The following is a 26,719-nucleotide window of genomic DNA, read 5'->3' as shown; positions in this document are numbered from 1 at the left end:
TTTCCCTGAATATCACTTCAAGAATTGTACTCCCTGACATGTTCATCTTTTGTGTATTTTACTTTCTAGTATTAATGCCTTACGTTACGTTTTACTCATGGTATTTCCTTAAGTGTACCTTTGTGGCCTTTCATTACTGCAGTTGTTCCTGTTTCATGTTTTAATCTTGGTAGTATTGTTGATGAGGCCTGTATTGAGGTGTATCTTTTGCGTACCACATTAGAAGGATGCTTACTCTGTGACCCCCCTTACACAATGCCCCCATGGGGCCGGTAAGGTATTTTAAATAAAACAAAATTATAAAGTAATGCAATGCACAGAACAGTGAGTGAGGTGAAACAACAGGTCAGATCTCTGGTAAGTCGCGCCATGAAGAGGCCGGTTACTGCGGGAAAGAGAAAATGCTGGCGGGAAGGAGAACGCCGGGACTACCGTCTCTCCTGTGGATTTATTTACTGATAATTTATGCTTTCTTGCCGCTTCGTGGAGGGACCGTGCGCGCCTCCTGCTCCTGGACGACAACCACGAATGACAAGGGTTACATTCGTCTACACACAATGAATACAAAAAGGAGGCTGCTGACTACACCGAGGGGACATTCTAAACCCACATAACGATTGCAAACAACGATCTTAATGCCGTAATGTGAGAACCTCGCCGTGTGAAAACCGTACTGAGACTCGATCGAGCCCACGTGTCATATACAAGAGCAAAGAAACCTTGTGATACATAAACTTTCATTAAATTCTGACAAACCATATGTGTTAAAGACATTGAGATTGTCATGCTCTTTTCGCAAGAACTAAACTTAATAACTATTTCGCGGTATTCTATTGATTTTAATAAACTTGACGCCAAATTATAATATAACCCTCCGCCAAATATTTATAGATCCACATAGTCTTGGTGACTTATTGACAATTTTTTTATCGCAGCTCTTCTCCAAGGCTCAGCGCTAGAATACGGATGGCACCACGTTTTTGTTGTGTGCTTCTGGTGCCATGTTCGAAGTTACGATAAATTTCTTTTTGTGTCTCCTTGTATTTAGACTGCTAACTTACAAGCCACCGGACATGACACACTGCATTAGAGATGCCGCAAGGTTCAGGCTGTGGACCTTGTTGTCATCATCATCCTCACAACTGGCTTTCTTTACCGTCCCGTTACCACAGCGCAGAGCAGAAGGTCGGAGCTAGCCACAGTTCTTTGGTTTCTCGTAAGCAAATTTTCCTTTTTCACTTTATTTATTTTGAAAGGTTGCTTTGTGTGCTTTGTTATTGTGATTCTTTCGTTTTTATTCCGATAGAAATTATAAGGACCCTCCAGGCGTAGTTATGCCACCATCGTCGGTGATATTGTAAGGTCCCGTATAAAGCACAATGGCGATAAAACCGTCGCTGCTAACTTTATGCTGTATTTGCGAGTAAAAGCATTTTTGGGTGAGTCGGCAAACGCGGTTCAGTCTCGCGCACAGAGGAAGGAGCGCAGCCCACATGCTTACCCTCTACTGTCGTGTGCGAAGCAAATTGATCCGGCAAGGGAGGGGGGCCATTTTTCTCCGCCAATAGCTGGGGTACTGTGATGTCCTCCTCACCCCCCTCTCTGTAAATAATATTGCAAACGCGGTGCTACTACAGCGCTGGCCACACGAATTGCGGACGCCATAGCAGACGCCTTTGGTGGGCGCCGTAGGGATGCGTAACCGGCCCTCGTGGGTCTGGAAAGCGATCTGCGACATGGCCAAAGTGACTGCTAGCGCAGGCCTCATATTCAAAGAGAGGTACGATGTTTGCATATCGCACGTAGTGCTGGTAGCTTCGTATGCGCAGCGCTTTCGAAGTTTCGTTCGCGGTGAAGCGAGAGATGTATAGAGATTAGTTCACTTGCTCGGGTCGCAATGCTTCACTCCACAATTTTGGCAGTTGGGTTCCGCGCTCATCGAGCGAGGTGTGTTTATGTTTACCTGTGCGCGCGTGACACCGCGCTGCTTAATTTAGTTAAAATATATTGTTGGCTAGTTGGTTTCAATCTAAGATACAATCTGTAAGCGCGACTGAGCAAGGAGGCTGAAAGAAGGAGAAACACAAAGAAAGCGCTGTCTCTGTGTATCTGTTCAACAACATTACCCACAACAGCGTCGGCTGTACCAACCTCCACCGGCGTCTTTCACTCGGGAGCAGGCGGTCGCACTTGGCCAACTCCAGACCCCCACATTTGAAAATCTCCGCTTCCTGCATATCCTATACCACACGCGCTACCTCGACGCTTGTCCAGCATGTGTCGTTTCCCCCGTCACCTTGCACGCTACTACGGTACAATGCACCGCTCCTTGATTCCTGGGCCGGTATTTTGTAGCGATGCCTTTTCCGATTCTATGCTTTTTCAGCCTTTTCGCGCTTGGCCAGTGGTCAGAGCGACGGTCTGCCCACATTATCAACGGGATCAGGCGGCCGCGTGTGGTGGATGATAAGAATAGCATAGACTAAGGCATAAGGCATCGCTACAAAATAGCGGCCCTGTCCTTTTCCGCATCGGAGGTATTATTAGCGTACAAGTATGCGTTAAATGTTTTCTTAAAGCCTAATTATATACCGCTCACTCTGTAATCCCACTGATCGTATTTTAATGTATGAAATTTTGTTGTTAGATGTACCTGGGAAAATCTCCATGGGAAGATGGAATAACAGTCATTTAATTCAAAGATGGAGGATATATTGTGTTTGAAAAGCTCGCGGCCCTTTACGCAATGCTTCACGACTGACTACAAGTGTACCAAAGAGGTGGAAGAATGCCAACAATACGCTGATGCATAAGAAGGTGGACATTGGACCCAAAACGAGAAAGCTTAAGAATAAAGTTGAAGTTTATTATGCATATGACCGAGGTAATGTTTAATAGCTTAGTAAGGGAATAAAATTCGTGATCGCCACTCAGCCTCTAGAGTCTGTGCCGGGGTACGTTCATCTCGAACGATTACTCGCAAGGATACCTTGATCTTGACAATGAAATTCATAGAATAAATATGGGATAGACTGCATACGGCAGGCAGTAGTAAATCCTGACTGTAAACTTACCATTGTCGTTAAGAGAAAAAAAAAGTACAGTTTTTGCAATCTGCCGGTGCTAAAATCTAGGGCAGAAACTAGGATGTTAGCAGTGAAGTTCGAGAGTAAGTTAAGGGCCGCGCACAGAGCAATGGAATGAAAAATGTTAGGCATAACGTTAAGATAAATTAACAGAACCGACGAAATATGTCCGTATCAGAGACCAAATGGTGATAGCCGATATACGACTTGACGATCTATTAAATAAAGGTTGTATAAGTACACCAGCAGTTGGGGAGTGAAGTGCTAGCATGAAAATTACAGCATCAACGTGGCATGTACGCTACATTAGCTGTAGTTTGCGTGTACATTTTTATTATGATGACGGGAAGCTCGCCAAAAGAGGGACGGCACTAGAGCACTGCAAGGGTCCGGGCCAAGCCGAAAGCTCCGCCATGGCCAAGCCCGCGGACGTGCCGTGCCATCCAAAGCGTGTTTCGGTGGGCCCGGGACTCACTCGGGCCTGCTCAATAATGGGACGATGCCTTCGAGCCAACGCGACCATTATGCATTACATAACCAAACATTCTGTGCGAGGCTGAATTGGCACTTGCAAAGAGCTGGTTGCTATGATACGTGACCAGAAAAAATAGAAGAACAGATGAATTTCTATTTTTTTTTCTTTTTCACAAGAAGGAACACTGTTTCTATGGATGTAAAAATAAATTATCCAAAAACCATACCTTGAAACCACATTCCCTGTCACCGTCTCTGCGATTACACTATTACAACTCTCGCTACTATTATATTGTCTTAGTACTAACGCAAGGGGCGTCTCTTTCTACTCATGCGTTTATTTTATGCTGTAGGCTCGTCGACGACATCGAAATTTTCTTAAATGTGTTTGACATGATCCAATTTTCACGGCACACCGGTTGCACCGGTTGGTTGCAAAGCTATTTGTTTGTTTGCTTTTTTGAGGGGAAATGGTGTCTCGCTCCAGAAGTGCAAAGCGCGGAGACGTGGATTCCCGAGTTGGCTACGTAGGCGAAAGGAGAATAAAAAAACCCGTACTGCGCATTCCATACTCCCATTTCTATGCCTTCGTGGACTCGCCACGCCGCAAATGAAGTGCATTTTCTAGTTTGCTTCGTACATCTTTGCTAGTTGTCAATACTACGCGGTGTTCGATTCCCATGAGATAACATGGCCTTTTGAGGTCGTCAGTATTTTCTTTTGTTGATTAGCATAAAAAAGCCACGTACGGAGAAGTTTAAATATATTCAATCTCGGCAAGGGCTAGTGAGAAGAGAGCAAGGTACCCTCACTTTCGACGTTGTGCTGAACACGGTACCGTTTTCTAGTATTCTTCTCTTGCCGCTCTTAAAGCGGGAATTCCCCTGTGCAGCTTGAAAGGTTATCTTACTTCACTTAATAAATTTGACTTGGCACACATGCATGCTATCATAATGAATTTTGTATGATAGCATTAACTCCGTGGCTTGAGTAAACAGCGTCATCAATTTGTTTTTTAATATTAGGTGAACGTTATTTTCTTCTCGTCCCGAATGGAGAATTGTCTTCCTGCAACGAAACCAATAAACGTTGAATATGTTGCGGACCTTTTATCCTAACAACAGCTGTATTGTTTTATTTCAACGGTAATTTCCTTGCAGTAATTAAATTATTCACTTGCTAGAGCGACACAGTGACAACGAACATTCCTGCACCGTCATGTAAAACCCGTGCAACAATGTGAAAAACAGGCAAACAGCCTGTTCTTGTGTTGACAAAACGGTAGAAGAAGACAATTTAAGGAAAGGTAAATAAAAACTGTGCAATGAAGCCAGCCAGTTGCATCCATTCCTGTGCATCTTTGAACCTTTGAAGTGTAAATGGTTCTTGCCCCTCCAGAACTAATCAATTGTAGAGAAACATCAATATCTTACATGTTTTAATAACAATTTCTAATGAGTTTCTGATCATATTTAGTAGTGTGCGAAACCATATAACTATATTCTCTGTGATTACTACCTTTATAAGTAATGAAGCACCATGCTACTTGGAAGAACATATCACCTTGTGATTTTAAAATAAATTTCTGGATTTCATGTAGACACGCTGCTGTAGCAACGGAGGCTACATCACTTCGTGCTCTCAATTGGGTGCCGGGAGTACAGGTTTGGAGAGAATTGTCTAAAGCTTGCTCACAAGCTCATGACGTCTATGAGCGTGGAGGCACGAAGTTACTACCAACCCTTTGTCACTCTTGACCTTGCCGTCACTGCAGCAACTCGGCGAGCGAGCCGAGCATCTTAATCCTTCACAACTTGAACCCTACGCTGTACATCTCAGCAATCCCAGCGACTCTGCTTCGGGCCAAAAAACAGACGCTTGCATTACTTGGGTGCCACAACGCCCGTTCTAAAGCGACAGCTTTATTTGGCTATTTCACCCGTTTAGGATGAGTGTTGGCCACTCTGGCGCTGCATAAACCGGTAGGATAGTTAGGCAAGGCGAAAGAATACCCAGGTGCAGAGTAGGATGACATAATGGTTCTTGACTAGTAGCTGCGATGAAACGCATTAGGTGACGAATGAGTGGGCACGATGCACAGAGATTGCTTCGTTACATAAGAAGAAATTTCGCGGAGGTGCCCATATGAATTTATGGTCTTTTACAGCAACGATGATGTCCAACGTTATAACATCACGTGGCCGCAAGACAATGGTCACATCCTGCGTCGTGAATGAAGGCATGCTAAAAATAAATAAATATGTGCACTTGCTTTGTCCAAGGCCTTCTACATTCAAGCGCTTCCGTTTAACTGCTAGCCATTGCATCAATGTTGCAGCCAGGTTAAAAAAGATAGTAGACCTTGCTAATTAGAATAAAATGGGATGCTCTCATTACAACCAACATATCCACCTCCATTCCATGATGTGAATGTGGATCTACTGCGATGCTGTTGCAGACGCTATACAAGCATCACAGCCACAAGTGACATACGTCACACGGGTGAGGAAGTGCAGTATGCACCTTCATTGCTCTAGGCCCTCAGCCAAGCGCTAGTGACTTATAAAACTAACTGAATTTTTCAAAATAAATTGCCTCAGAAAATTCGTAAGCTGCGACTTACACACAAGCTACCGCCAAATAGCTTGGGAATGTAATTCGATTATGCGAAAAAGCAGTTTCGTTACGCGAAAACTCAGATACGAAGCGCTATTCCAGCTGTCGTTCTTGGTCTGCCTGAGTAGCCGCCGCCGCTAGTTGGCTGTACTGTTTATGGACAGTGTTTGGCATGATGTCAATTCGGGTTGCATTACACGCTGTGCGACGAATACAATGGGCATTGCGCCCAGGAATAAGGGACCGATACTTGATGCCGAAATTCGTAAAGTACGACTTAGACACAAGCTGCAGACAGAATAGCTTCGGATTGTAATCCAGTTATACGAGAAACATAGAGCTATCACTGTGAAACTTAAATACAAAGCGCGTTTCCAGCTACCGTTTGAGGGGTGTCCGAGTGGCTGCCGCCGCAAGGAGGCGGTACTGTATTAGGGTGAGCCGAGAACCAGCCAACAAATAATTCCAGAGTCTAACCGTTTCGCTGTAAGATATGCTACGCCATGGTGTCATCTAGCATTGTTTTTGGCAGCGAGATGGCCACTTCACGTGTCTGCTTATGGGCTGATAATGCTGCTTGATTCCTAATTTTGGGGGGCTTGCGTGTGGAGTGTGGACACAGTGCCCAAGCGGTCTGGAAATTTTCAATATATAAATACAGCAACTAAAGAAGAAAGCTTTCGGGAAGGTAACCTGCTAATGTGTATAAATAAGTAGTGCAGATCATTAAACGGGCCGCAAGGATATTTAAGCGAAAAAACATCCAGATACGTTCAGATACCCCGGCGCAATTCGGCTGCAGCATTCTCGTGAACAGCACGGGTGAGGGCACCAGTGCACGATATTCCATGTATATCTACCGCTCTGTGCAACAGACTATATGATGCCATGAGACATGCAGCTGACTGTTCGACTTCTCTGACCATTGCAGAATGGGAGAAGTAATGATAAAAAAAGAAGAAAAACGCTGAAAATCCATCTGTGTCCTTTCAATTTTTTTCTGATTATTGTATTTGTCATGTCTATTTGTCTCCGCTTACATTGTGCGCGCGTACCCACGTGAGTGAGTCCACGCACGCACCCCTCAATACGAATAAAATGAGAGGAACATTTATTTACAGAAAACCAAAGAGCTGTAGCTTGCTCCAGCCTCCTACTCTGCCCAATAAAACCTGGCGGAGCGACAGCGCACGAGCACGCCCCCTCAGAGGCATAGTTGTCAACTATGTAAGGGTGCACATTATAAATGTTTTATCTGCGTGCTCAAGTTAAGCCGTGAACTCCTACAAGCAAGGCCATCGAGCAAAACCATCCTATAGCCATTACGATATTTGTGTCGACATTTCATACGAATCCACACCACTTGCACCATAAAGAGAGAGTGAGTGTCATTGATAGGTATAGGACCAGTCATGCAAAATGGATGGCTATACACGCTTACAGGATTCCATTACACCCGCTTAGTAGAAGCGGCAAGGATTGCTTAAGCCACGCACGAACACATGCTCTGGTCTTGTGAAAGAATTGAAGACTCGTCGATCAAGGACGCGTCCAGGTGGAAGGCTGCACTTCGCAGCCCGGACCTGGATGAACAATTCTGGGCTGTCCAGCAGGCTCACGACGTGGCCGTGAGGCTTGGCCTTCGGGTCCCGACGTGGGAGCGGCCCGCTTATTGGTTACTTATCACTACTTTCAGGGCCAAATAAATTTTTCCATCCATCCATCTAGCAAAACCACCGCTTCATCAAGTGCAATCCAAGTAATCGGAATCCATCATTATATTCAATAGTAAAGACCTGTCATATTGCCACATTGAACCGTATTTCAAGAATAGTGAGACACACGTCTCGCTCCACAATTACTAGGCAGCACTTCACCGTGTAATTTCGGCATTCTATCGCGCATTGCGTGAAAGACGAGTCGTCCACGTCAGCCTGCCCATATCGTTGCTGGTTGACAAGGGACGCAGATAGTTGTCTTTTTTTTTTTCGCTGCATACCGCACCCTTGCGAAGTTGCAAAAACGACCGCCTGAAGGAGGGCGGTGAGCACGCGATGGTACTCGTTGTTTTTCGAGTCAAGTTTTGTGAGCGATACTTAAGAGTAGTTAGCTGCACTGGCGCGCGACAAAACAAAGTTAGCAGTTCCGTTGGAAAGGCGAAAAGTAGATAGTAATGGCAAGGTTTACCGCAGCCATCACTAACATAATCACTAAAGACAATGCACAGCAATGCGGTCGGCTGTGCACCGTCGCCATATTGCCTCTATCGCAGGAATAATGTTTCACTTAACGTAGATTCAAACACCTTGGTTCCTTGAGCATAACTGCTGGAGAATGTAACTAAACTGTGATCGTGATGATGCTTGGATGATTCCCACTAATATAATCACTAAAAACAATGCACAGCAATGCGGTCGGCTGTGGCACCTTCGGCATATTGCCTCTATCGCAAGAATAATGTTTCACTTAACATAGATTCAAACACCTGAGGTTTTTTGTGCATAACTGCTGGAGAACGTTACTAAACGGTGATCGTGGTGATGCTCGGACAGTACCAACCGTCGATGGAGCCAGAGTATTTGCCACTGCTAAAATGAATTGTCGTAATAAGCCTGCATGTTCGCTCTGGCTAGTCAGCAATTTTAGTCTGATATTATAGTGAACACATTGCCCAAATTCGACGTATTTTTTTACAATTAGTTTCTTTTGAAGTGTGCTTATATTCTTTAAACTGACATCTGTATGGAAGGTATATTTAGGCGTCGATTCGACGATGAGCTTTCGCTAATTATTGTTGATCACATAAGCATGTTACAGCAGCTCGGGGTACCGTTTAGGCCAGGAATCCACCCCGCACATTCATGCGTACGTCTGGTAGTAGGAATGAAAAAAAAGGGGTTTATTTAACACTAGTAAGGCGGAAGCCTTTAATGGCTCGTTGTCAAGGTCACCTGCCATTAGCAGAAACTGTAACAGCTTTCCGGCCTCATGATTGCTGTGCAGCCTCCTCTGTGTCGTGACGTCACTGTCGCTAGGCACAGGCGTGCGCCTCCTGATTAGCTCGCGTGCGGGGCGTAACTGTCGTCAAGTGCGTGTGTTTGGGGGGGGGGGGGGGCGCCGCACGGGATGGCTCATCACATCGGCATGCGTGGCGGCCGTGTGTTCGACGGTGCGCACTGACGTGACTGTCGTCCGGTGCTTGAGGTGGCCTCCTGATTGGGTGCATTGTGGCCGGACGTCACTCTCGCGAGGCGCGCGTGGCGACCGTCTGCTTGGGTGTGATGTGGCGGCGGCGTTGGCGGCTGTTTGCGGTATCGTGTGGGAAGGATGCCTCGTCTCGCCACACCAGTGTCTCCCAACACGCGAAGTGCGGCAGCCGCTGAACGCAAGCGGCGCTCAAGAGAGGCTGAGCGTATACGTCGCATGCATCAGGGCGGTGAGGCGCGTCCGACATCAGAGAGTCCAGGGACGCGACGGGCCAACGCAAGAGATGCAATGCGTTTGAAGCGACTCTCTGCATCTCCGGGTACCATGGCAAATGAAGCTCGGAAGCGCCGTGACCACCATCTTGCCGCGGCAAGCCGAGCAAGTACAAGTAAATCGAGCGAAGTAGATGATGAGGATGGCCAACTACACCCCGACACCGCCATGGAAGACACGTCTGCTCCTGATCCACAAACGGCGCTGCAACAGATCCAAGCGGCCACAAACTACTTTACAGACACTTCTTCCAGAACGAGTTCGGCGCGACGTGCTCTGTGTGTGATCGGCTGTAATTCGCCACGGACCTCCGTGTAGCACCCGCATGCAGTCACGAATTACTGCGGCAGTACTTCCCCAGGCGGAACGTAGAAACGTTTGTCGTGTGCCGAACATGCGTGTAATCGCTTCGCGCGGGTAAGATCCTCAAGTTCTCGATTACTAACGGCTACGTTTACCCACCCAAGCCGGCACACCTACCACCCCTGAACGCAATAAGCGAGGGACTGAAGTGTACACACTAAAGCAAAAGGAGTTCACCGGCCATGAGTTGCAAGCCGACATCCTCCCAGATGACAGCTTTGAAATGATGAACTCAGAAGACATAGACACGATAGACGCAGGCGTGAACAACCTTACAGGCATTTAATAAACAAACATTCATATAACAGTGTACGAGTTCTGTGCCTCCGTGCTGCTTCCGACGCAACAAATCGCCATCGGTAATGGTGTCAGGCTTCCGCCATTTCACACTTTAGTCTCGACAAAGTGTCTTTTGTTTTCGATTCTTTCTCCAGGAACCGCAGCCCACTCGAGGTAGGGGAAATATAAACGTCTCAGTTCACACCAGGAAACGTCAGCACACTCCCCTTCCCCCTCCTCCACATTAGGTCCCACCATTTAAAGCAGTCGTATTCCCTAGGAGACTACACTAGGCAATCTGATTACTGTCTCTCGGCCCATCACAAACGTCGAATCGGTCGCAATATCTCTCCCATGATGCTGCATCTATCTACCGGACTCCGCCTGCTATGTTGCACTTTCGCCCTCACTATTGCGCAAGCATGTAGCCATCTGGGAATTCGAGGTCGATGCTGTTCCCTCAGTTACCTTCGACGTTGGCGTCTTTCATCAACTAGTACACGTTGCCAGGGTCAGGTATAGTTACTCGCTGTAGTTAACATCTCCATGGAGGCCGACAGTTGTCTCTTCGAAGTGCGTTCCGTTTTTCCGCATCACACTCTATGCAGGGCTTCGTCAGCGTCTGGGCGCCCGCTCATGAAAGGACGGCCTCGTGGGAAACGTTGAATGAATTCTGATCGCCGTATTGAAAAGTAACGGTATGCAAATACCAAGAAAAAAGCATGACTAGCAATTTTCTTCTAACAGAGACACCATACCTACGCATTTGCCGAAGCGCAACAAGAAGATGCACAGAAGAAGGTGATAAAGGTAGGAAAAAAATGACAGGAAAGAAAAACATAGCACACAGCCACACGCAAAATAGGCGCATTATATACAACAGTCGATCGCCGTGATTGAATTTGTCAGAACTTTCTCGGCTGCGCACTCGGACATCTGTGGGAAGCTGGACACTCTCACAGCAAGGTTACAAGTATTGCACTGTTGTGTCCACCAGACAGGCAAGAATGGCGCAGGACACGTCTTTGTTGGTGAACTGTAAGTGCGACCTCAAAATACCCGATGCTCGACTTGAGCAACAGAGAGCTACTGCGGCGTGTTTAAGTACAACAGATAGTTGTGTAGGGTATACGATTCCTTGACGCCGATATGTTGCTCCGTGTGTGAGCGCTGTGGGTGGTGGCTCTAAAGCTGCCTAGCGACGTCGAATTCGGATAAGTTATGAAAGTCGACGCGGTGCGATGATGTTGCCAGCTGACGTCAGCTGCCTCACTTCCTAAGTCACGATTGTGGCACGGTATCCACCTAAACAACACTGTTTTTCCATAAGGTGTGATTCAATGGGCCATCGTAAGTGCTTCTCGCCAAAGAGGTGAGTAAGGGTTCGCGCTCGACGAGAAGGTAAAAGAAAATGGCTAGTGTCACGTGTCATTATTTTATTATGATATACTAGAAAGCGATATGGTGAATAATTCAGAACTCCATGTAGGCAGGCTAAAATTCTTTTGTTTCGACAAGAGGGGTGCTATTGGTGGCAGAAGGCATGGTATTCTGTGTCGCTAAGGCTCAGTGCTACGCGCTCTATGAACAGTGGAAAATATTTGGTGTACAGCGGGTACTCAACTATGAGCAAGAGCACACTATCGTTTCGTTAACCCTCCACTTTGACATCTTCGAGACAATGTCGCAACGGAGGGTGACCACTCAGTGGCTCTGGGGCTACTCCCACTTCTCCCCAACTGATCTTCTATCCACTACTGAACTCACAAAGCTCAAGATCACCGAATGGCAAACGACGATGGCAAACAGTTCTCACAAAAAAGTAGCATTGTCTATTCGTCCGCACATCAGTGCGAAGATTTAGGAATATACGGCACTGAACCCTTTCCCCACAGTTTTTTTTTCGCTATGGTTTCTTTTATTGTGCTCTTATTGAGTCGTTTACGAAATGATAAAAAAATCAACAGAAATGTTACGTTGTCTTCACCGAGTATTGATTTGAAAACGGGGCAGAGAGGGAGGAGAGAGCTAGGACGTCATTCGCCGCAAGAAGCCATGGGCTCTACGTGTGTGTAATATTTACTGAAGCTAAAGAAAATTTGAGCGTCAAAGATAGAAAACGGCGAGTCGTATTCTGTTGCCGATTGAGCACGAGAATATGATTTGCGATGTGTTTTCTCCACAACGATATGTTCATTTCTTACACAGCGCTCGCATTTATTACTTCAGCGCGTAAAAGGGAACAAATTCTGGAATAGCCTGACAGAATGAGAGTGTGCAATATCAGTTTCATCGCTTATATGCTGCCGTCCTGAGTCATGATTTCTATTGGACTTTGTTAATTTTTGACGCGCACAGCCTCGGCTTGTTCGGTGACCGAACTATCACATTTCCTGCTATTTCTTCACAGGTATGCACGATTACTGTACAGGAGAAATTAGAGGCGTGGGTCTATCTGCCAAGTAAGAGAGTAAGTCTTATCCTATAATGAGAAGGAGCAGGGTAGAGTAACAGAGTAACATACCTGCATATTCATGAACATGTCACAATCGTACGCAAATAACGATATTATTGTTTGCTGACACAGGCAGCTTTAATTTCTCGCTTTTCTCGGCGGAAGCATGAAATGGGTGTTTCTGATGCATAGACGTACCCGTGCGCCTATTAGTCTACTTTAAATCTGATTCCTCAACTAAGCTCATTTATTACTTTCCAATGTTGTCATTCCTTCCTCTTCAAGTACATCCGCGGGGAATCTCAACGTAACATAAACAGAAACAATGGAGATAATCCAAAAGATTACAAATTGAAAAAAAAGGTTTCTACTAACTTTTCCTCTTGTTTGTCTTGCTCTTGTTCTTTTGTTTGTTTACGACTGCTAATCTCGCCTCGTAGACTGAGTAGGAATGCGACTCATTTCTGACCCGGTGTAAACTTTTTTTCCTTCTGTAGTTACACTCTGATGGCAACGCAATCCAATGTTGTTTTCATACGGTGTGCTAGCATGCACCGGTAAGACACAAGTTTGTTACAGTCGCTCATTGAAAGCAAGCAGAATTGACATGGAAAGATTGGGTTTGGACCGAAACTCGGAAGAGGATAAGGCAACTCTGGCTCATTTGACTGTTCGGTAGGCAAAGCACCCGTATGTACTCCCGTCGGGACGATGAACACATGCTGTAAATGCAAGTTCAGAATCAGTGTCCAGCACTGATGCCCCATGGTGATGGCGTACAGTAACGTGCTAGATAGCGGCGGCGATTACATGTGTGTTTAGCGTGAGTTGACTCTTTCTTCCCGCTAATGCCGAAAACACCTCTTGCTAGAGCGGGTGGGAAAACCAAGGAGCTGCCCCGTAAGGCAAAATTTTGAGACAAAAGGTGGCAAGAATGTGTAAGATAAATTTAAATATAAGCTCGCTATGAGAGCTGGTTGCGGATGGTGCAAAAGATCGAGCAATTGAGCGCCATTCAGAAATATGGCGCCTTATTACATGTATTCCCAATTTAAACCTAGGAGCTATGGGTAACACATTTTTATTAATTTTTACTTCAATATACTTTAGAGGCATTGTGGCATTCAAAAGGCAGGCAGTACATAGAAATTACATAGAATATACCACATGGCATCCATAAAACCGTAGCAGTGAATATAACACAACCGTAACGACAACTGAAGTGTAAAAGTATTACTTAGTTAGGGATTTGCTACTAAAAAAACATAATGTAATAACAAGGAAAGAATCACACAGAGTATTTTCAATGGAGACGAGCAACTAACAAGAGGAGAGTGTTAAACAGTATTAAAGGATAAATTAAATACATTAAATCACTCGCCTAATAAAGCACAAGTATACTATAATATGTTACATTATAAATTTACCAACAGAAAAATGTGGTGAGACCACTGATACAACACCTAACTGCAATAGGATAAAATGTTGCCACTAATAAAGCAATGGGAAGTAACGCCAAGTGAATAACAAAAGATAACGCATCATAAACCAGAGTATCTTGTATTTGGCTATGCCCGCAGTTTGACACCGAACGCAAAGCGATGGTCGACAACCTACAAAAAAGCGGTCTCACGCACAGAACCTTTGAAGGCGTTGTTTTCCCCGGAGGGCCCGCGGCATTCAGGAAGAGAGCGCAACGACTGCTGATAGCCTTCCTGCAAGACACGGGGCTCATTGACAGCTGGTGACACACCCCTGATCTCAACTCGAAGGAGGATCAGGCGGAACAATTGCCGGCTATGTATGCCAGGCCAACCCCGCCTGCTTCAACATCACCACCACCACCCCCACCACCACCATCCTATCTTGTATTGCAGAACACAGTTCAATACCAATGAAGACAGTGTTTTATTGGATAACTGAATGAATAAATAAATTAGTAGTTCAGGTATATTTCACCTAATAATTAACCATGGGTTTGTCTAAATGTTTATGTTTCTTTATAATGAAAGCAAGGCTTTGTTTCAAAGCCTGATGTTTATAGTCGATACGAAAAAGTGGCATCAACTACCCTCCATCTTAGGAGTATTGATATCATAAATATAGCGCTGCAGAAATGCAGTATTCTGGATAATGTGCTTCAATGCAGAAGAGCAGATGTAAAATGAACGCAGGATGCCCAACTCATACATATTGTTGCAGTTGATGTTGAACCGGATTTGTTTAATGGATGAGATTGATGGTGAAGTCGAGATGGCATCCTGTCGGCTGCGCCAGCTAACATCTTCCTCCCCTTCTCCTCGCCTGGCTCATGCCGTAGCAATATGATGGATTTTATTTATTGTGAGTGCGAAAGTATGTACAGGTAGGAGACAAATAACCAATGTTGGCAATGCGATTGACAGCTTTCATCTGAAAAAGCGGTATTCTATCAATATTGAGCTCAGTTGTAGTAAGCCATACCAAGCTACCGTAGTTTACGTATCAATGAAATGTCATGTGACATGATCGAACTTTTATATGTGTTGGAAGAATCACACGATGACGCGATAACCACTCCCGTACTTAAAGAAAGTTTCTTACATAGTTGCTTCAAGAGAACATACTTAACAATCCAACTGGAGTTTATGGTCACTGCGGCTCGTGCTGCTCTCTGCACTGCCATCTGCCGAGTCCGATGTTGCCTAGTCGCAGCCACGCACGCATTTTTCGATTAACTTGTTCATAAGTGGTTTGTAACTTGCGAGGAGGCGCCATAACGCGTGCTGAAGAGTAAGCACATGTACCCAGAATTAGCAGGGCACATGCCTCATCTCTTGACCCGTGGCACGATACGAAGTTGTTAATTACGCTCATGATGAAGATAATTTACTGTTTTCCCCTTTGAAACAGGGCGTTAACAAATGGTACCCTAGCCTGAATGAGTCAACAAGGTCCAGCTACATTCAACATGCGAAACGTAGCTGGTACATGTTGGGGCACATAGTGAAATACAACGCAACTGGAATGCAAAGTTGGCACGTATCGACGGTACGCTGTGCGCATGTCACATGGCGTGACAAGTGGCATGATGTGATGTTAATAATCATGATGGGTTATTAACATGCCATTTCAAATGGGGCGGTGACAGGAACAGCCTGCTTGATTTATTCATGTATGCTATCCATGTTTATCTTTCAACACTTTTTTATGCTTCTCGTTTTTTCAACTACAGAGACAGATGATACACCCTCTGTCACATCTTTGTTGACTCACTGCATGAAATTCTGAGACAAACCTAGCAAATGTATGTAACTGTCACACATTGTGCGAATGTGTTCTAGCCAGGAGCCTAACGGGGGGGGGGGGGGAGGGGGGGCGCGAGGAGGTGCTTGTTAGGCTTCAGCCCCCACCCCCGAAATTTTTTCGTGCTGTCGTGCGCCGCCGACCAAAACAGCCCCCTGCGCCGGAAATCATGCTGGATTTTGTCTAGAATGTCCTTTCCACGCGAAAAAATATGTTTTAGCGGGAACATTGTGAAATCGGGCCGGATTTCGCGGCAACGCCAATACGCGGGGAGTCACATATCGTAACGCAAGGAGCCCCATCCCAGCACGAAGTTTCAAGGGCGTTTTGACGGCAAGCGGGCTCGTCGCGGCATCTAGCGAAGGCCGCGGAATCTATGGTGCGCACGGATTTCAATTCTGAAGCTTTATGGGTATAAAAGCTTCACAAAGTTATGATGCGAAAGGTGCATTGACATTTCCAAAGTCGTGCTTTATATTTTGAATTCCAGAAATTTGTGGGTTTAATGTTGTAGTAAACATATGACGCCAGAGGTGCATTGATTTTGCTAAAGTCGTACATAGGATCATACAACGAGACAAGCCAAAACAACACACTCTCAGATAAGGTGACAAAACACGCAGCGAGGTCCGGTGAGACGAAGCGCTGATGTGGTTCATTTCTGCCGTTACGTTACAGAAAAGAATATCAAAATTTTTTCACTTGAGCCATAGCATCCATGTCAAGACACTAAAGCAAGCAAAGGTAACTACGATCACACTTATTTTTCTGCTTTCCCTTTTATTTGCGATGACACATCGTGCCTCTTCATTTTTTCAGTTTTTTTTTTTTTTCCCGCCGGAACCAGCCAGAGCGCATGCGTTTTCACTGGTTGCCCCGGCCACCTCGCGGCGCACTTCGATGCGCGTTCGTTTTTCTTTGGCCGAGTGGATTTTCACCTGGCATAGTTTTGGACGCTTTCTGGCTAGCAGACGAGAAAAAGAAACAATGCTGGGTCGCTCGCCGCCATCGCTGTGGGGACTCGACGGCTTGCAACGTGTTCGCTCGAGTGCAACCTCGCAGCAAAATTTTGTCTCGCCGGTGTAGAATACCGAGCACTATGCCTGATGTTCTCTGTGGACCAAGCGTCTCACGTTTACTTCAATATTCCTTCGGTAGCCGCATTAGGTGCTCAAAGTAGGCATTTGAGTATGGCCAACATGCTTTTCTTACGTTTTTTTCCCCATTTCCGTGCCCCCGCCTCACAAAAAAAAGCACTGTTGCGGCGCGGCAAATTGGCGCATGGTGGAAGTTCAATTTTATTCTTCTTTTGCCGAAAGTATTGGGCCACGGTATGCTTCAGTTGCCGGATACTCTTATTAAATTAGTACAATAGCAGTTACATGGACACTGTAGCCGCCACTCCTGCCGTTGACGTCGCCCTCATGTTCCGTATAAAGACCAAGGGCGATAACATCGTGACCACGCGCACCCTACTTTATATGTGAGTGAAAGCGTAAGGGGACGGAGGTGGCATTGGTGAGATTATGGTGGCTCAGTCTTGTGTACGCAAGGGACGAAAGCGGGGAGGAAGTGCGCCGCCTCCGGTCGCGCGTGTTTCATCAGGGAGAGTGGAGCGAGGGGGCCTATGATCTGCAAATCTGTTGTGTCGCAAGGTGTCAATTTGCCTTGTTTGACGCATTATACAGAGTGACTTCTTCTTAGATACCCAGATTTATTGGAGACATACGTATATTTAAATATCTTGTTGCGAGGTTTTGCGTATACGTGCAGTGAACTTCGTTTGCAGTGACACTTTTTTGTCCTTTACCGAGCTGTATCTTCGAATTTGTATATTGCATTGTATATTCACATTTCTAATGCCCGAGGGCGAGTCAAATGAAACTGAGCCAACCCACCCCGCGCAATAATGGTTCGGTTCATTATGCGCGAGGCGTGCGCGTGGCACGAATAGTCATCTGGTATTTACAAAAGTGACACGCAGGTGCGGGGATAAAGGTTCTTTAAAGGGCCCCTCACCAGGTCTGGCCATATTGAGCTGACAAGCACAAAGAGACATTGCACGATAACGATCGTGTCTGCAAAGTATTACATCGCTACGCGCCGCGGAAAGATCTGAAATTTCAAACCGAATGCCGTTTTTCCTTCTCCTCGCGGCCGCCGCGCTCTAAGCCGGAGGATGACGCACTCGTATACCTGCGCCTACGTACTGGTGTCCGCAGTGTGACGTCGATCGTGGTGACACGTGACTTGGAGAATTATTCAAGGCAACACCTGTTATCAATGGGATATGTTGCTTGAATTGACGAATTGAAGTTTAGAGAAATAATAAAACACAAACGGAATGTCTGGGTGTTTTTTGTTTTATTTCGCACCGAAGTACGAGAGACGTACTTCGGTGCGTCTCTCGTCACCGAGACTTTCGCTTCGTCTGCATGTTCCTACGGAAGTGCGGTCACGTGCGCAGGTACCAAAACTATGCCATTTTCTAGCGTGTTCCAGCGCGTGATCATGCTCTTCGATCCCCTTGTTCAGCCTCGGTATCTGCGTAGCACTGAATTATACCGCTAGTCATGTGTGCTTGTGCACAGCGCGCAAAATCGTGCGTTGCGCGAAACGATAACAGCTCGCGCGCAGCGCCGCCAGCGAATGCGCGTGGTGCCGAAAAAGAAAGCGAGGAGAAAAAAACAGTGAAGGCGGGGTCCATGACGTATGTGTCACGCGATCTTCAAGGTCCGGTATGGGGGAACGCAGGGAAAGAATATCGCTTGCGGAGGCAAGACAGGGCGAGTGGAGAGAGAGTCCCATTATGCAGTGGAGCTCGCCTCCCGAAATCATGGGTTAGCGGCACTGAAATATTAACGCGATAGCGTTAAGGAGCTCGTGTCGCAGAAAAGCCGGTGTCGTCGGCGTCGGTGTCGGCGTCGGCGTTTGCGGCGTTGACCGTGAGCGATAAATCACCGCAGACGCTTCATAAATAAAAAGCAACCTCCAAGATTGGCCCGGTGGGAATCGAACCAGGGTCTCCGGAATGTGAGACGGAGACGCTACCACTCAGCCACGAGTTCGATGCTTCCAAGCGGTGCAAACGCGCCTCTAGTGAATGCGGTGTTGCCTTCGAAACGAGCCGTGGAAAGTTATACTGCGGTGTATATCGGTAATTATGAACATGTAACGTACAGAAGTCACAATTACACGAGTTGCGAAGTGCGTTTCCGCTGCATTTCTTCTGCGCTTTCCGCACACGCAGAGCCATCTTGCGGCAAACACAGAAGACCCCCTCCTCTCAATGTACGGCGCTGCCCCGACAGGAGGCGCGCCGCGCGCGCATTGGGACCGCTGCCAGGCGCGTCGCGGGACTCCCTCTCCCCTGACGACGCTTCGCCGTGCTCCCGGTCCTTTCTTTAGATTACTATCTATCTCTCTGCCCGTGCCGATCGCGACGTTTGGCTGGCGTAGATCGTTTCCCCACCGAGACACCGAGTTCTTTGGTTCGTTCCGTTCGCTCAGGCGCACGTTTCGTTGCCGCGCCGAACGCTGCGTTGCTCGACGCTCACCGCGTGATAGGTGGGCGCTAAGTCCGATGCGGGGCGCATCGTAAGTGATCGCTGTGCCGTAGCGCATTGTCTTATACCCCTTGGCGGGTCGACGGGAACGCTGTCGCGTCCCACTCTTGAAGGCGAAGCTTAAGAGTCCTCCAATTTTTTTTTCCTCGGCTAGTAATGAGCCGACTTGAAAAATTTTTGCGGCAAAACACTCCCTATAGGACACGCCAAAACTTCCAGCGTATAAAAAAATTTCCTATGCAGCCTGGTAAGGGGCCCTTTAATGCCCTAGTACACTGGGTTGAACATGGTTTCGTGGCATAATGGAAACGCCGAAATTTCACAGCGTGGTGTCGTGAGGTTTTTGTCGGCTGAAGATATTTCTCAGAAAGAAATTAGTCGCCTTATGGCTGCCGTGTACGTTGAACATTGCATTTCATTGGCCACTGTGAAGCGTTGGAAAAAACGGTTCAAAGGGCATGAACGTTGCAAAGGTGATCCAAGGCCGAGCCAAAGCCCCCGTACAATCACCCCAACACAATTGCAAACGCTGATTAGACGAAAACGGAGGATAAGCATCGATGAATTGGCAGGGCATGTGAACATCAGTCACGGTTCTGGTCGCACCATTATTCATGAACACCTCTGTTATAGGATGTTGTGTGCGCAATGGATGCCCAAGATATTGAACCGCCACCAGAAGACGGAGAGGTTCGATGCTGCCTTGACTCATCTAATTTACCCTATTACATAGCAGATGGGCTCACGCCTCGAACTTCTAACCTGCACTATAATGGTGCATTCCTATGAAGAAATAAAACAATATGAATGTTCGGTTACGGAACACACCGAGCTTGTAGGCTACAATATTAACAAAAGTCAAACAGGAATTCTCGCCGAGAACCGCAGGCTGTATGCAATAAGAATAATATCGCACACATGTGATTATGTGAGGCTATACGAGATTTTGCTCCCTTGTACGCGCTGAAATATTAATCGCGATCGCTCTATACGAATGAACAGATCATTGTGGAGAAAACACACCACAAATCCTGCTCTATTGTTCAGTCGGCAACGGCGCGTGATCTCCAGTTTGTTTTGTGTTTGACATTAAAATTTTGTTTCCCTTCAATAAATTTAATACACACATAGAACACAGGGTTCACTTCATCGAATCACGTCCTTGGTCGCTCCTCCCTCTCTGTGCCCCCTTATCGAGCCGATAATCGGTGAAGACAACATCACACTTCTTTTCGTATACGACTAACAAAAAACAATAAAATTAAGTGCGATGGAAAAAAAACCGTTGAAAGGCGTTTAGTGCAGTACATTCCTAAATATACGCACTCGATGTGCGGCCGAATACATAAAGCTGCTTGTTATTAAGAAGTTTGCCACTGTCGTTAATTACTGGGCGATCTGGTGCGCGGCGAGTTCAGTAGTGCATGGGAGAGGAGTTGGTGAGGGGTAGGAGTAGCCCCAGAGGATCTGAGCGGTCACCTTACATTGCGACGTTGTCTCCAAAATGTCAGAGTGGAGTCTGAACGAAAGATTTGCTCTTTCTCAGATTTGGAAACGCGCTGAACTCTGAATACTTTCCACTGTTTACCCAGCACATATCACTGAGCCGTGGCAATATGTAATACCGCGCTTTCTGCCCCCGATAGCAGCTGTCTTGGCGAAAGAAAAGCATTTTGATCTGCTACAGAGAGCTCTGAATTTAGCATATCCATCGCCTACTAGAATTGCATAATCAAACAGTGACATTAGGCACTAGTGCTCTTCCTTTATCTTCTTGTCGAGCGCTAACCTACACTCACCGCTTTGGCGCGAAGAACTTTGAATGGCCCACTGAATCACACCGTATGAAAAAACGGAAAGTCTATACCATAACACACTGGTAACCCAGAAAAGGAGGCAGCTGGCGTCAGCTGACAGCATCAGTGTGACATCTTCACTATGCTAACTTATACCAATTCGACGACGCTAGACTACTTTTGCACTAGCCCCTGCAGCGTTCAAACCCCGATGAACATTTCGCAATCGATGTGTCCTGCTCTAAACAAATCCCTGGCAGTCCTTTAACACACCGCAGTTGATCACTGCTGCTCAATCCGCGCACCGGGTGTATTATGTCTAACATGGACTTGACAAACAAAAATGTGCGCTGAGCCCTTTGTGCCTCTCAGGTGGACACTAACGCGAAACACTTGTGCCTTTGTTGTTAGTATGTCAAGCTTTGCACAGCTATGTTTGCGATGCCAAGGAAGTTCCAGCAACTTCAATCATGGGGCAAGACTCTCGTCTCTAATGCACGAATTGTGCGTGTGGCTGTGTTGTTCCTTCCCTTCATTTTTGTCCTACCTTTTTCGGTTCCTCTTGTGTATTCACTTGTTGCTCCTTTGCAAGTAGGTAGGCATAGTGTTTCTTTTAGGAGACAATTGCTAGTCCTTTTTTCATTTTGCTATTTGCAAATTATTGCGTCTGAATACGCCTATGAGCATTTCTTGGAGGTTCTACCCGCCATGATTTCATCAGCGCGCGTCCAGATGGTGACTAGGTCCGATATAGACTAAGATAAGCAAAGAAAGGAGCTCCCTTGCATGCTACAACTGTCGCCCTGCGTGGATGGAATAACTACCGCGAATATTATTATGCGTAAACTTACCCCGACAAGCCGAATTGAAAGGGGCCAGCGACAAAGGCAACCGAGGGAACAGCGTCGACCTAGGATTCCCAGAGTGCTACACGCTTGCGCCACTTTGTGGGGCGAAGGTGCAACTTAGCAGAGAGAGCCGGTGGATAGGTGCGACATCATGGAAAGGATATTGCGACCGATTCAACGTTTGTGATTGGCCCTAGATACGGTAATAAGATTTCCTGTTCTTGTCTCCTTGGGAAGACGACTGTTTTACAAGTGGAGACCTTGGGCGCAATGGGGGCTGTGCATTCGTGTGCTGGTGTGAACTCACACATTTATTGACTGTGGTATCTGGAGGCAGCGTAAAAAATGTAAAATCAACCCTTTTTCATTCATTCATACTATGGGACGTACTCATCAATGTGCTTGGTTAATTCCTGTCCTAAACAGCTCCTCTAGCCGCTACAATATGCTTAGGTGATTATCAATTATTACTAAAAATTGACCGCGAATCTAGGCGCATGTATTCTATCCACACAGACAGCAATTTAAAAAGATATTAGGAAAATTCAAAAGAATGCATTATAAAATTGAAAAATGCAGGTTTTTCTAAAGAGCTGTTGAGAAAGACAGACAAAAATTTGGGGTCTACCCAGAGCGGGTATGGAGGCCTTTAAGGATATCCATGTTAACAGTGGCAACAAAGGCAGCTCCATTGTTGTCGTACAGACGGGCAACTCCAAGGGTTGCGCATATTCGCACTCACAGTTTAGTTACGTTCTCCGGCAGTTATGCTCATAAAAAACACGTGTTCGGATCTGCTTTAAGTGAAACTCTATTTGTGTGCAAGAGTCAAACGACCGCCGGTGCCCCTGCCGACCACATTGTTGTGCGTTGACCACAGTGATGACGGCAGAGATAGCAGCGGTAAACCTTGCCATCAATATCAGCGCTTCGCCTTTCGGGCAAAACATCTAACTTTAATTTTGTCGTGCGACAGTGCAGTTAACTGGGGTGCCTCGATGTCCTACTCTCTCGCCGCGGAACTACTCACCGCATAGTTCACTTTAGTTTAGGCCAAAAACAATTAACAACTTCGGGCACTCGTTTGTGGTGACTTCACAAGGGTTCGATATCCACTCAGAAAAGCGATCTGCGTCTGTTGTCAACCAGCACCGAGATATCTAGGCTGACGCCCACGACTCGTCTCTCGTGAAATGTGGGGCAAAATGTCGGAATTTCAAAAGTCAAGCGCTGCCTCTTAACCGCGGAGCAAAATTGTGGCTTACGAGCCTTGAATTACAGTTCTAGGAGTAATATGGACGGTCATGAGTCTTGCAGTCTGGGATGAATTCGGAAGATTGGCATTGGGCTTTATGAAATGGGTAGTCTGCTTGAATCCTTGCACATCAACAAAGCGGATGTAATCGAGTCCTGTAAGCGCGTATAGCCGTCCATTGTGCATGACTGGCCGAATTCCGAGCAGTGACATTTATTCTCCTTTTATGCAGCTAGTGGCACTCATCCGCGTGGAAAATGGATACAAATATGGCAATGGCTGGGATGGCTTTGATCAATGGCTTTGTTCGTGGGAGTGCCCCGCTTAACTTCAGTACGCAGATGAAGCAATCATGATGTGCACCCTTACATACATAGTTGACAGCCATGGCTCAGAGTTGACGTGTTCATGCGCTGTCCGTTAACCTGGTCTTTCTGAGGAAACCGATTAAAGTAAGATTGGCCGCTACATTGAAGCAATGAACGATGATATTTATTTCCATCAATCTTCACTTCCATCTTGATTTAGGAGGCTGGTGCGAAGACAGAAACGCAGCTTCTCAAGCCATTATAACGTTTAAGAACGCTTCGGGATGTTTTATATATGTTGCTCATAAAACTATTTTGTTCGTACAAAACGCGTCACGGCCATCTCCAGCGCCCGTAGCACCTCCAGCGCACACTTGAACGCGTTCTACGAGAATTACGGCAGCCTCCGGGTATACTGTCATTCAACAATATGCATTGAAACGACATGGATAAGTAGTTTACATCCTTGCCACATGCTCTCCATTATACAAAGAATTGACAAAAAATGTCAATCATCGCTTCACCTTGGTGGCACCGTAGACAACGCACCCACCTCCTTTCATTCTTGCGTATATATTGTTTTTTTTTTGAGCAAGCTAAGAGGCCCGCGCATTGGAGGTGGTGTACACTCTGCTTCGGAGGCCCTGCCTACCAGGTCTGCTAGTCTTCGAAGAAAAACGTCGAAACTATGGATTCCTCTCTTGTGGCCGCGTTTGCCACACCCCCCTGTGCTATTCGGAGGAGCTTACACATTTCCGCACAGAGCTTCGCCGTTTTGCGGGCTCCCTACTTGGCTTGGATGTATCGTGCACAGCCCGTAGTGAAGCGCATAGATCCTTGACACACACGTTATAGATGGAAAAGAGGAAACATTACACGGCAGGTTGTGCGACGCGAAAAATCATTATTCAAAGGAATTGGGAAGCGTGAACGGTGGTTTTATTTACATTTATATAACCGCAGAAAGCATAATTTTACCATAAGAAATAATTATCTTCCCAATTACGTAAATTGACGAGAGCGCTTTCAACTGAAGAGTTAATGGTAAGGATTTCGGTGCATAAATAAAGCTTTACGTTCCATAAAGCACGCCCATGTTTGAAAATTTTGCGACTGGCACATTTCATAAGCAAGCTTAATAAATATGCGGATCCAATTCACTGATGTTGCAATTACTGCCTCACAGAATTACCCTTCCCATAAGCTTTCCATATGAGCACTTCAACTGTGTTACCCGTTGTCGGCACACTAACTCATGAGAACAGTTACCCACACTCACAGATACACGTTTCAAATGGATGAATGTGAACGTGAGTGGGTGCAAACACCGAAAGAGTTAATGGTGAGTGTGCGTCCGAGTGAGGGTTCGCATACACTGCCGAGGTTTGCGCAATTTGCAAGGGTCGACTGTTTTGCCTTCTGCTAAAACGTCAACATTCTGAAGCATAAACTATTGTAATGCACAGAGCAGAGAGCGAGCTGAAACAACAGGTCGGATCTTTAGTAAGTGGCGCCATGAAGAGGTGCGTTACCACGGGAAAAAGAAAATGCCGGCGGGAAAGACAATGCCGGGACTCCAGTCTCTCGTATGGCTTTATATATAGCTAGATTAATCTTTCTTGCCGCTTCGCGGATGCACCATCGTGCATTCTTCTCTTGTGCATTCATGCATTCTTCTCTTGTGGTCACACTTGCCACACCCCCATTTGCTATTCGGAGCAGCTTACACATTTCTGCACACAGCTACCGCCTTGTGCGGCGCCCTACCTGGATGTATCGAGCATAGCCCATTGTGAAGGACCTCTCCTGGACACTCAAGTTAGACACGGAAAACAGGAAACATTAAAACGCAGGAGGCACTACGCGAAACATCATTATTCAAAGGAACTGGGATGCGTGAACTGCGTCTTTATTTACATTTATATCACTGCAGAATTCATAATTCTACCATAAGAAATCATTACCTCGTTTGCTGCCGCTTCGTGGATGCACCATGCCCGCCTCCTGGACGAAATCCACGAATGATGGGTTGCATTCGTCTACACAAAATAAATAATCAGATCAGGCTGCGTACTACACCAAGGGGACATTCTAAACCCACAAAACGATAACAAACAATGATCTTTAGCCCGTATTGTGAGAGCCTCGCCGTGTGATGAGCCTTGCCGGTGAAATCGTAATGAGATTCGAACGAGCCAAGCAGTGACGTACAAGATCAAAGAAACCTTGTGACACTTAACCCCTCATTCAAATCTGACAAAACGCATCTGTTAGAGACATATTCACATCGTTATGTTCTTTTCGCAACAATTACTTTTAATAACTGTTTCGCTGTATTCTACTGATTTTAAGAAACTTGACGCAAGTTATAATATCAGAATTACAACAAATATTTATAGATGCACGTAGTCTTGGTGACTCTCAACTCTTCCAGGCTTTGCGGTAGAATACTGACGGCACCACGTTTTTATTGAGCGCTTTTGGTGCTACGTTCGTACTTACGACAAATTTCTGTTTACTTCTCCTGCTATTCCGATTACTCAACTTACAAGCAAATAAACTTGGCACACTGCTTTACATATTCCTCAATGTAGAGGCCTCCCTTGTACGTGGACCTTCTTGTGATCAATATATTCTGAACTTGGTTTCTTCACAGTCCCCTCACCCCAGCGCAGAGTAGGAGGTCGGAGCTAGCTATAAGTACACCTTTAGCGGGGCCGGCGGCAGATAACATCGCCTTCTGAAGCGGCCATTGCAATGAGCCCCTTACAGCTTGCGGTTAAATAAGTCCCCGTTTCGTTGTGAAGGCAAAGTATTGTTAGCGATAGCAAGTAGGGAAAACTACACGAAGTAAGGTTTGCAGTTTTCTTGAGAATAATTTACAGTAAACATGCTGTCACGCCAGCAC

General features: G+C 46.2%; 1 long non-coding RNA gene across 1 annotated transcript in view; it reads right to left on the bottom strand.

The window, feature by feature from the left end:
- The window catches only part of LOC135897611 (uncharacterized), a 174,986-nt gene extending 149,136 nt beyond the window's left edge, over positions 1–25,850 (bottom strand). The window contains exon 1 of the long non-coding RNA XR_010563099.1: positions 25,776–25,850. This is a non-coding gene — a long non-coding RNA (uncharacterized lncRNA). The remainder of the gene's footprint in view (positions 1–25,775) is intronic.
- Positions 25,851–26,719: the final 869 nt, after the last annotated feature.

The sequence above is a fragment of the Dermacentor albipictus genome, chromosome 4, assembly GCF_038994185.2.
Source record: "Dermacentor albipictus isolate Rhodes 1998 colony chromosome 4, USDA_Dalb.pri_finalv2, whole genome shotgun sequence".
NCBI lineage: Eukaryota > Metazoa > Arthropoda > Arachnida > Ixodida > Ixodidae > Dermacentor > Dermacentor albipictus.
The sequence above is the reverse complement of the archived record's forward strand: the minus strand, read 5'-3'. Positions and strand labels throughout refer to the sequence as shown.